This window comes from Leucoraja erinacea, chromosome 17 (genome assembly GCF_028641065.1).
Source record: "Leucoraja erinacea ecotype New England chromosome 17, Leri_hhj_1, whole genome shotgun sequence".
Classification (NCBI taxonomy): domain Eukaryota; kingdom Metazoa; phylum Chordata; class Chondrichthyes; order Rajiformes; family Rajidae; genus Leucoraja; species Leucoraja erinaceus.
Genome location: NC_073393.1, coordinates 19,192,548 through 19,203,951, shown reverse-complemented (window position 1 = coordinate 19,203,951; position 11,404 = coordinate 19,192,548).

Genomic DNA, 11,404 nt, shown 5'->3' with positions numbered 1-11,404 from the left:
CCCCCCCCCCACCCCACTTTCCAAGCTCAATGGTTGAAATATAACTCAATTGTTTAGGTTGTTCAGTTAAGGGAAATTAAAACGTTAAATTCAAAAATTGGGACTGAAGGAGAATGTTGCACAGAACCTCTTCATCCAAAGAGTATTTGAGATAAGAAGTGCAAACCCAATTTATGGGGAAGGATATTGAAGAAGTCATCAATCTCCGTGCAGAGCTACCCTGTTTCGGATACCAAAATCAAAATACAATTGATGCTGACAATCTGGTATAAATAAGGAAATTGAGGAGGTCAGGCGCATCTGGAGAAAAGGCCAAGGTCAACACTAGTGGTCAATGACCTTTCATTGAAACTTACAAAATGGTCTATGGCCTGAACTGTCAGCAATTTCTTTACCCGCAGATGCTGCCTGGCATGCCAAGTATTGCCAGCCTTCTCTGGTCTGAGAAGGTGGGCAGGTGAGATTAGGTGGTTAGAAAGAGCCCCTTCCGCCCAACTGAACGAGCTCAGTTTACAGATATGGGTGGTAGGGAACAAATGTGATCAAGCCACCGGTCTGTTTATCATCTGCCAAATATCACTGCAAATTGTAATTAGTGTATGACCTATGATATTTAAACATGAGACTGGGCAGACTTGCTTGATATGAACCCAGTTGATGGGGGGGGGAGGTCAATGGTGTAAATACAATGTTAAAGTCTGTCAGTCATGCAAATGTAAATAATAGTAATCAGTGATGTAAATAGAGTATTATAGTCTGTGAGGTAAATGTAGTGCATTCCAACATGGGTTTGCAGTTCAGCATGTAATGGCACACCTTCAAAACGCCAGTGATGTACATACAAACATTACAGCCTATAGAGGAAATGCAACCCTGCAGTTTGTCCTGTTATATGATGCAAGCACAAAAAAAACATAATTTGCCAGGGATTAGTTATTTATCAGTCGATCAGTGGTGTGAATATAAACATTAAAGCTTGTCAGAGGTCAATGGATTATTAATTGCTGTCTATTAATTATGTAAATATAAAATTTTCATTCTCATAATGTCTAATTTGTTCTGAAATGACATGCATAATCTAGATTCTATTAATCTATCTAGCAAGTTAATGCAAATATTGATTGCTCAGATAAGCTGCTGCTAGCTATTCTAAAATATGCTTTTCACTTGAATGGGGCGGAGGCCAGGAGAATGGACAGTAGTTGACAATGTGGTTAGAGAAGAAGGAGACATCATGTAAATGAGGGGGTACAACCATTACAAGAGGCATAAGAGCAAACAGATCTGGGGATATCTGCAAAATTTATTGAAAGTAGCAGCAGAGATTGAGAAAGTTGCTTTAAAAAGGCTTTCAGGTTCCTGGGCTTTTTGTAAAGCTAGAGTACAAGAACAAGGAATAATGATAAATCTTTATAAAATGGTTTAGCAGAGCTGGAGGAAAGATGTAAATGCTCAGAAGAAGGTGTGGAAGAGATTTACTGAAGTGACTCCTGGGATGAAGGACTGCAGTTCTGTAGATGGACAGGAGAGGCTGAGATCATTCTCCCTAGAACAGAATAGGTTGTGCAGAGAACTGACAAAGGGATGGAATATCACAAAGGGTAGAGACAGACTTGATTTCTTTTGACAAAGGGGTAATAAACCAAGGACAGTGTGAAAGTGATTGATGACATTGGCAAAAACTGCTTCAGGCAACAAGAGGTTTGGGGTGGAATGTGCAGTAGGAAGATCCAGTTGTAGTGTCCAAGAAGGTGAGGAGATAGTGTGTGAAAAAGGAGGCTCTGCGAGACTCAGGAGGTGAAGAGTAGAACCAGCTTGATTGTTCGTACATAAAGCCAGTATGAACTCAATGGGCTGAAAGACCTCCTCACTGATGTTACCATGGTGTGTCTCTGCAGCATCCTATACCTTGATCTCACCTCTCAGCATCCTCTGTTCTGGCTGAACACCCTAGTTTTGTTTATTATTGGCATGTGTGGAAAGCCTTTCTTGTGTGTTGTAGAAAAAAACTATACATTGATTACAGTCAAGCAGTCTGCAGTGTACAGATAAAGAGTACAACATTTTGTGCAAGATAAAGTCTGATTAAAGATAATTCAAAGGTCTCTGATCAGATAGATGGGAGGCCAGGACCTCACTCTAGCTGGTGAGGGTGGTTTGGTTCTTTTAAGTTCTTGTATCTCCATTATTATAAAGGAAGCTATTTTACTATGTAATTCTTAGGAATTATTCTGTGCATTCCCTCCAAAGCTTGAGTTCCTGGACCTGGACACATTGCTGGAGGTTGGGTCTGGATATGATGCAGTAATGCTTGATGACACCTCGGATTTATATTCTCATTGCCACAGCAGCCAATCTTGGCTTACTGATGTAGGATTAGGAATGGAAAGTGAGCATTATGTACAAAGGCAGCTGGTAATACTTTGGAACCTGCTAGTCACATCATGGAAGTCCTGAGTCTCCACTACCAAATGATTCAACACATACAACTCAGATAGCACAGTTAAACTCTGATAATCCACTATCCCAATAAATCTCCACTGTTCAGCATTCTGGTTCACTCATTACACATCCAGTCCTTATTATCCACAGACCTGGTATCAGCGGCGGACTGGCCAGGGTGTCAGCTTGCCCGATGGCAAGTGGGCCCCTGATGAAGTGGGCCCCCTTTGTCTCCTGGCAACCAATATTTTTAGACCCAGTCCGCCACTGCCTGCTATCTATGTACGTAGGAGATCGGCCATACATACTGCATTTGTAACCGGTCGGAATTGGAAACACCGGGAGTCAGAAACGTGGGTGGGCTTGCCGCTGAATGTGGACCAGGTAAGCAATCAGAGTAAGGACCACCGAACTTAGTTTACCCAGCAACCTTAAAAGGATTTCAGCAAAATAAGTAAAGTTCCGGCTCTTGATTGCTCCCCAGTGAATCCCAACAGAAAATTATTTTAGTTGATATTCAGAGTAACGTCACACTTAGTAGAATCTGTCTCAAGAAATAAATGTTCTACTGACAATCCTTGCCTGGGCTCTGCTTTTAATGAGGAGGCAGACCACTATCAATGCCATTTCATGGTACATTAACGATAACCAGTGCTTTCAAGTGAGGAGGTGACACGATTAGAGGGCAAAAATCACTGATGCAAATAATAACCCAGCTGCCTGATAACTGACCTTCTGCTGACCATTAAGTTGTTTTATTTGCATTGTACATGAATTGGTTTTAGTTTTTACCCAAGTCTCCTGTTTAGATAATCTGTATAATGGCTAGAAAGCTACGTTGCTCCAAATCAATTAAATCTTTTCATTGAACAATATGTTCTGTATGTGAGTTTATTTGTATATACACTGAAATTCATTTCAAAATGTTTGCTGTTAGAAAGTCACAAATAAACCCACCATCCACCTGAAGCATATAATAACAACGAGCCGAGTACACCTCCTAAACTCCATCATACTCATCAGTAAATCATTCACTCCAACCTCTATCACACTCACTGCTTCTCCCTGGCCCCACTTACACTCCTGACTGTGCACCAATTAACCTTGATGACACACATTGTTTCGAATGTGGCTTTCTTATTCTCATTACATTCTGGCTGCCAGCCACTGACCTCAATTACAGTGCCCTTCATATTGAGAATGCCTATCACCATGTTAAGTATGAGAATTATTGACCCCAGTGCATCTACCATTGCGTTTTTGCTGTCAATCATGTTCCCAGTTACAGAGCACTTGTCGCTTACTGGATGGGCCTTGCGGCCAGAAGGCTTCCTGACGGGCCACGGCTGTGGACTGTGTTTAAGGTTTCATAAATAACATCAAGTTATTTAGTTTCAAACCTGGTTTAATGACTATCGAGGATGCAACGTAACAGATATGGCCGCAGTTACGAAGACCCCTGTTACCACGCTGAGTTAAGACCCCTGTTACCACACGCACCCCTGGTCCCACTTGGCGATTTTTTCGGCAACTGCCAACGTCATATCAGGGTCGCCAAAAGATTTTGAACATTTCAAAATCCAGCAGCGACAAAAAAAATGTTGCGACACTTGATGAAACACCGTTTGTCAATACATCACCACGGCGTGACCATTTCGGTGACCTGATACGTCAGTCAATGATGCCGGCAGCCGAAAAAAATCGCCAGTGGGACAGGTACTTAACCTCCACATGCGCAGGATAACTTCCTGCAGGTACGACATCTGCTATAGCTCAACATAGACTCCTGCTCCATATAATGACAACATATGTTGTTAAGTAGTAAATGTAGCAAGACTTGCAAAACTAAAATTGGAGCTCGTGGCTGGGGCCCGGATCGGCACCACGGAGGCATGAAGTGGGGCGTCGACAGTGGTGAGGCCTCGCGACGATGGGGCCTCGACGGTGGTGAAGCCTCGCAGCGGCGGCGATGCTTCGCGGGTCAACCCGCAGTCGTCCAGAGTATGGAGGACCACCATGAGGGGGGAGGAGAAGAACAATGGAGGACCTGGCGTGGGGGGGGATCGCCGTGAGATGGGAAGGGGAAGAACGATGGACAATGGGGACCCGGAGTAGGGGAAATGTTGGGGGGGGGGGGGGGGGGGGGGGGGGTGGATGAGGACAAAAGAGGGAGCCAGCATGCTTTGTATCTTTGTCAGCGCCGTAGGTGACTGCTATTTGTGTACATTGGGTATGCAAGCAAAGAATCTCACTGTGCCTAGTCACATGTGACAGTAAAGTATTCCTATTCCTACTGTGTACTCTGCATTCCACTGTTCTCCTGGGTGCTGTTTGTCTATTTCTCACTGTACCTTTTACATTTTCCATCAATGTCACCAGCTTCATACACACTATTTACAGTGTTGACTGTCACTGACCCTCATTACACTTCCCATTTTTATATCATTTACACTCACTCGTGCACATGACTATCCCTGTTAAAGTAAGAATGTCGCTCAATTGTCCCCTACCATAAGAATAACCTCCCATGCAATCCCTGTCCATCTTCAAATTGTTACTTTTCCAGTTAAGGCCCATTAATCAATTATCCATTTACGGTGTGCTTGTCATTCCTCTGACCCCTTACACTCCCACTAACAACATGATTATCTCAGAGAAACATTACATTTTCCATTTCTGAGCATTTGTGATTGGTTCTATCACTCAGTCACTTTATTATATCCTGTCAATTTGCTTCTGTCAAAGTATATTTCCAGTATTTAAAGCCAGTGATAATATATTTTTAGGTCAGTAGAGTATGTGGCTTGTAGGTGGTGCTCTGCCTGCTCCTCTCACGTTGAGCAATAAAGGTTGTGGGGCGGTGCAAAAGACAAATCCTGGAGTAACTGTAGGCGATACACACTCAGTTATGGACAGAGTTAATATTCAGGCTGGTGGGTGCCATTTAAGCAACTGCTTTGTCCTGCATGGATATAAGTTTCTAAAATGTTGAGGCTGTATGTATCCAGGCAAGTAGAATGTGTTCCCTGTGTCTCACTTCCAACCTGCTCTTGTAGCCACATTGCTCAATCTAGTTACGTTTCTGTTCAACAATGTTGAGCTGTTCAACAATCAAAAAGGATGTTGATGGTTGAGGACTTGACTGTGGGAATACTGTTAAATACCAAGGATAGGTGATCAAACTCTCTTATTAAAGATCATTGTTTGACAAATATTGCTGCTATTACCTTGCCACTTCTCAGCACAATCTGCTGCATGTTTGGTTAGCTTAATTACCTGAGGAATGGGATTGAGTATAGTGCATCATAACTGAACATTTCCACTTTTGACCATAACTTGAAATATCTGCCATATACACACATATCACACTAACTGGGCTAACACTCACTGGTACATATTAAAAGTGTGTGCAGCACTAACTTCACCCCTATTATATCCTACCTTACAGTCTGTCATTCACTGCCTCAATTACAGTTCCTGTTAGTGTATTATATTCTGACCCCAATTTACACATCCTGCAGATTCATAGAGTACATAGTACATAAACAGGCCCTTTGGCTACGCCATTCAAGAGCCAGTCTAATTTAGAAACATAGAAACATAGAAATTAGGTGCAGGAGTAGGCCATTCGGCCATTCGAGCCTGCACCGCCATTTAATATGATCATGGCTGATCATCCAACTCAGTATCCCGTACCTGCCTTCTCTCTATACCCTCTGATCCCCTTGGCCACAAGGGCCACATGTAACTCCCTCTTAAATATAGCCAATGAACTGGCCTCAACTACCCTCTGTGGCAGAGAGTTCCAGAGATTCACCACTCTCTGTGTGAAAAAAGTTCTCCTCATCTCGGTTTTAAAGGATTTCCCCCTTATCCTTAAGCTGTGACCCCTTGTCCTGGACTCCCCCAACATCGGGAACATTCTTCCTGCATCTAGCCTGTCCAACCCCTTAAGAATTTTGTAAGTTTCTATAAGATCCCCTCTCAATCTCCTAAATTCCAGAGAGTACAAACCAAGTCTATCCAGCCTTTCTTCATAAGACAGTCCTGACATCCCAGGAATCAGTCTGGTGAACCTTCTCTGCACTCCCTCTATGGCAATAATGTCCTTCCTCAGATTTGGAGACCAAAACTGCACGCAATATTCCAGGTGTGGTCTCACCAAGACCCTGTACAACTGCAGTAGAACCTCCCTGCTCCTATACTCAAATCCTCTTGCTATGAAAGCCAACATGCCATTCGCTTTCTTTACTGCCTGCTGCACCTGCATGCCTACCTTCAATGACTGGTGTACCATGACACCCAGGTCTCGCTGCATCTCCCCTTTCCCAATCGGCCACCGATTGGGAAAGGGGGAGATGTTAGTATTTTGTTTGGAAGAGTGGAAGAGTTGGAAGAGTTATAGTGTTTGGAATTTGTTAGTATTCCACTCGTATCTCTCTTAATTTGTTCCTTTCCGTGTATATTTTCAGAAGGATTTTAAGCATTGAAATTGTACCCACCTCTACCACCTCTTCTGGCAGCTCATTCCATATACCCACCTATTTGAAAAAAATGGAGGTCTCTTTTCAATCCTTCCCTCCTCACCTTAAACCTATGCCGTAAAGTCTTAGGTTACTTACTTGAGATAAAGACTGACCATGCACCTTATTTATATACCTTATGATTTTATAAACCTCTACAAGGTCACCCCTCAGCCTCCATTGCTCCAGTGAAAACAGTCCCAATCTATTCAGTCTCTCCTCATAACTCAAGCTCTCCCGTCCTGCAAACATGTTTGTGATTTTTTTCTGCACCTTCTCCAGCTCTATCACATTCTTTATCATATGGCAACCAGAACTGCATATAATATTCCAGATACAGTCCAATATCCTATACAGTTATAACATGATGTCCCAACTCAATGCCCCAGCTGATAAAGGCAAGCATGCCAAATAGCTTATTTGTTACCCTGTCTACCTGATAGGAGTCACCAATTTCAGGGAACTATCGACGTGCTTGTCAGTCAATGGCCTACATTACTCTCTGCTTTATTGATTCATTTGTTGACTCTTTTACACAGCCTCACCAAGTGTGGCTGTCATTTAATAGTCTCTATTACAATCCTTACAACACTTGTTTGACATTCATTTATCCCTGATTGCACTTCCAAATTTGGAAGAATGTATATGTTACCCAGTGACCTATAATTTACTCCCTGACACAGTGTTTGTCATTCACTGTTCTCTATTACAACATCCTCACAAGGAACTCACTGGTTCTAACCACTCCCTGACATCATATATTAACATCTCGTATACATCCTGGTGCAATGGATATGTCAGTTAATAGCTCCCTGCTACAATGGGTGTGTTCACCAGGCCCTATCACACTCTCTTGATGCCATGTGGCTGCCACTCTGATACAATTGCACACTTGTCACTCAAAGCCTGCCATTACACTGTCTATTAACTGTCATCTTCAGACTCCTGCTATACTTCCTGTATATTGCTCAACCCTTGACGCCAATACGTTCCTCTTTTAGATGACAATTGCTTACCAAATTCCAATCAATTACAATGAATCTATAACTCACTGATTTCCATCTTTATCATTAGCTTTTGCTTGCTACATTGCTTTTGATCTATTTTACTATATTGAGTGAATAGATCTGTTCACCTTTCTAATATGTATTTACAACTCTTTTTGCATGGTGTTTAGCCTCCTATGTATCGATTACTCTGTCCTATATTTGGCTTATTCTTAACTATGTTTCATGCATGTTAAGTCTTTTACTTTGATCTACCTGGTAACTATCTACCCAACATATTAAAGCAGTACATGGATCATTGTCAAGGGATGAAGCCTCTGCAAAGCAGAAAAGCATCCGCAAATATGATGAGAGTTAAAGCAAGAGAAGGAAAAAAAGAAAAATTAAATTCCCTCTACTTCCCTCTTCCCATATTGCCAAACCTGGAAAATGAACTAGATGAACTAGAAAGCCCAGCTAAAGAGAATAGAAGGGGAGAACACACATAAAGCGAGAGAGAAGGATACAATTCCTTCCCTACAGTTACTTGCCTGTCTTGCAATCTCCTGCACAAACCCCATGGAAATTCCCAACACCATTACCACCATGTCTCAGAAGAGTAGAACAGATAGAGCTCTCTCTAGCCACCCAGAGACTGAGTGTAACTTTCCGAGTTTGGTAATATGGGAAGAGAGTGGAGGGATTTGTTTCAGTTTCATTTTTTCTATCTTTATACCTCCTCACACTTGAAAATTTCCAGTCACCTGAGTTTTGCTCCATTGGCATTGATCCACAAGGAACATTATTTAACATCACTGTCATTTTGTTTTGTTGACCATATTGGAAAATATTTTTGAGCTTCCAAATCAAGTTACTGAAATGTTTGAACTTGCAAAATTTAAATTTCTACTTTTCCAATATCCTTCTTTCCATCCTATTCAATTTACATACTATCAATTTGTACTGGTATTGTATTATTATCATAATGTGCACTAAGATACATTAAAAACGTTGTTTTGCATGCTATCCAGAAAAATCGTAGCAAACATGAATACATCAAGTGGTGCAAAAGATAAATAAATAGTGTGCAGAATATAGTGTTACAGCTGCAGAGCAAGAGCAGATTTAAAAAAATGTAAGGGCACAACGAGATAGATTGAAAGATCTAATTGGATGCAGAACATTACTCACCATTATCTTAGTAATTTGTGTATTGTATCCAATTTGAAGCTCTGTGTTATGTGGAATCTATTTTATGACATGGACCTCAAACTATCTCCAAAATAAGTGCCTTAATCCCAAAGAATCAATTACATATAGAATATCTAACAATATCTAACAATTGTGGAATACCTGTAATGAACTGGATGGGATCTTAGCCGTAGTTTCATGGTCAACCTTAAGAAATTTTATTTTTTATTTCAGGGTTTTTTTTCCAATTAGATTGTCTGACTGCCTTGTTGAGATTCAAAATCATGAACTGTCAGTGCTGTGAGTTTAACTATCCTGCTCTGAGCTCTAAATATATCTCCCTCCTTCTGGTCTCCATAATTAGATATCTCTCTCTCTCTCTGCACTAATGTCCTGATTACTGTGCCTGTAGAGGTCAAATACATTGTCACCCTGAACCCATTAAACTCCAAATCATTCCAGGCAGCTAATTTATGTCCCAGTTCTCAGTCTGCAGCACAAATGTGTAGTAGAGATATCAATAATGTTCTTCAGTTAAGGTGAATCCTTAATACATATAACGGGATGCATTTCTGAGGATTTATCCAGCTTAATGCGCTTTAAAACTGCTAATACCTCTTCTTTGGTCATTTGCTCTAAGGCATCAGAACTCCAATGCCTCAATTCCTTAACTTCCATGATCTTCCCCATTGGTGAAAAACAGATAAGAAGTATGGTTACACAGAAAAGCTGAACTCCTGGCATCTTGCTGGACCCTTTAATTCTTCCTTCGGCCCGAAACGTTGCCATTTCCTCGCTCCTAGACCCTTTTTCTGTAACCTTCGATTCTCTTGTCTCTTTAACCACTGATCTCCTGGTTGCTGGACCCTTTAATTCTCCTTCCCATTCCTACCTAGACCCTTTTTCTGTCCTCTTGTCTCCACTATTGTCAGAGTGAGGCTAAATGCAAATTGAAGGACTAGCATCTTATATTTCTCTTGGAGCAGCTTACAGCCCAGTGGTATTAATTTTGATTTCTCTCACTTCAGGTAGCCCCGGCATTCCTTCTCTCTCTATCCCTCCCCCACCCAATTCGCACTAGCTTCTCATTTTCACCCTACAGACAGCTTACAATGGCCTGTTTCCTTTATCATCGTTACTTTTTTGCATACCTTTCATTCATTGCTCTTTATCTCTCCACATCACTGTCTATATCTCTTGTTTCCCTTATTCCTAACCAGTCTGAAGAAGGGTCTCAACCCAAAATGTCACCCATTTTGCTGCCTGTCCCGCTGAGTTACTCCAGCCTTTTGTGTCTTCCTTTAATACATTTGATAATGAAAGGGAACTAATACATGGAAAACTAATACTGATTTGCAGGCTGGGGGATCTGGTACTGGAATCGGAGTCTGACAATAAGATACAGGATTTCAGCTGTGAAGATAGGAAATACTTCTACATACAAAGTTGGAACTGTCTTCAGCAAACAGGACTTGATGTCAGGGCATTTGTTAATTTTAAATGTCAGGTTGATAAATGTAAGGCAGAATGAATGCAGAATAGAGAATTTTATAATAATAATAATAACCTTTATTTCGGACTCAAGGTCCAGACAAGGGACAACATTACATAAAAATGCATTGCATATTAAAAAAATATAATATAAAATCTTAGTACAGGTACAGGGTATATCACATAAAAGCATCATAAATTATATATTAAAAAAAACACAATACATGAATTAAAATCCAGAATAAAAGAATGATCAATGTCCTACAATGAGAGAACGATGCCAGTATCTCCACAACTGGGATTTGTAACATGTAGTGCTAAACCTTATGTTTGACAAGGCCACAATAATTTCAAGAAGCAGGCAACAGAAAACTCAGGGTTGCCCATGTAGATCGAAAGCAGGTGCTCCACCTATCCTGCATTTGTTTTTTTGGTGTAGAGAAGACCATGTGTGAATGCTGATGGAGTGGACTACACTCCATACCAAAACCAGGGTGTAGTTGAGAGACTGCCATCTGGATGCTCCTTCTTTCAATGCAGTTGAAAGAAGAGCAACTGAGTCATTGCTTCACCCGTTATATTTTGCTTCAGATTGATTGATCATGTTGTGGAGCATCCATGAATCCTCCATCCATTTTACCAGCAACAATTACAAGCAACTTGTAATTTCAGTCTGAAGGAGGGTCTTTGCTCGAAATGTCACCTATTCCTTTACTCCAGAGATGCTGACTTACTCCAGCATTCTGTGTCTATCCTTGGTGTAAACCAGCA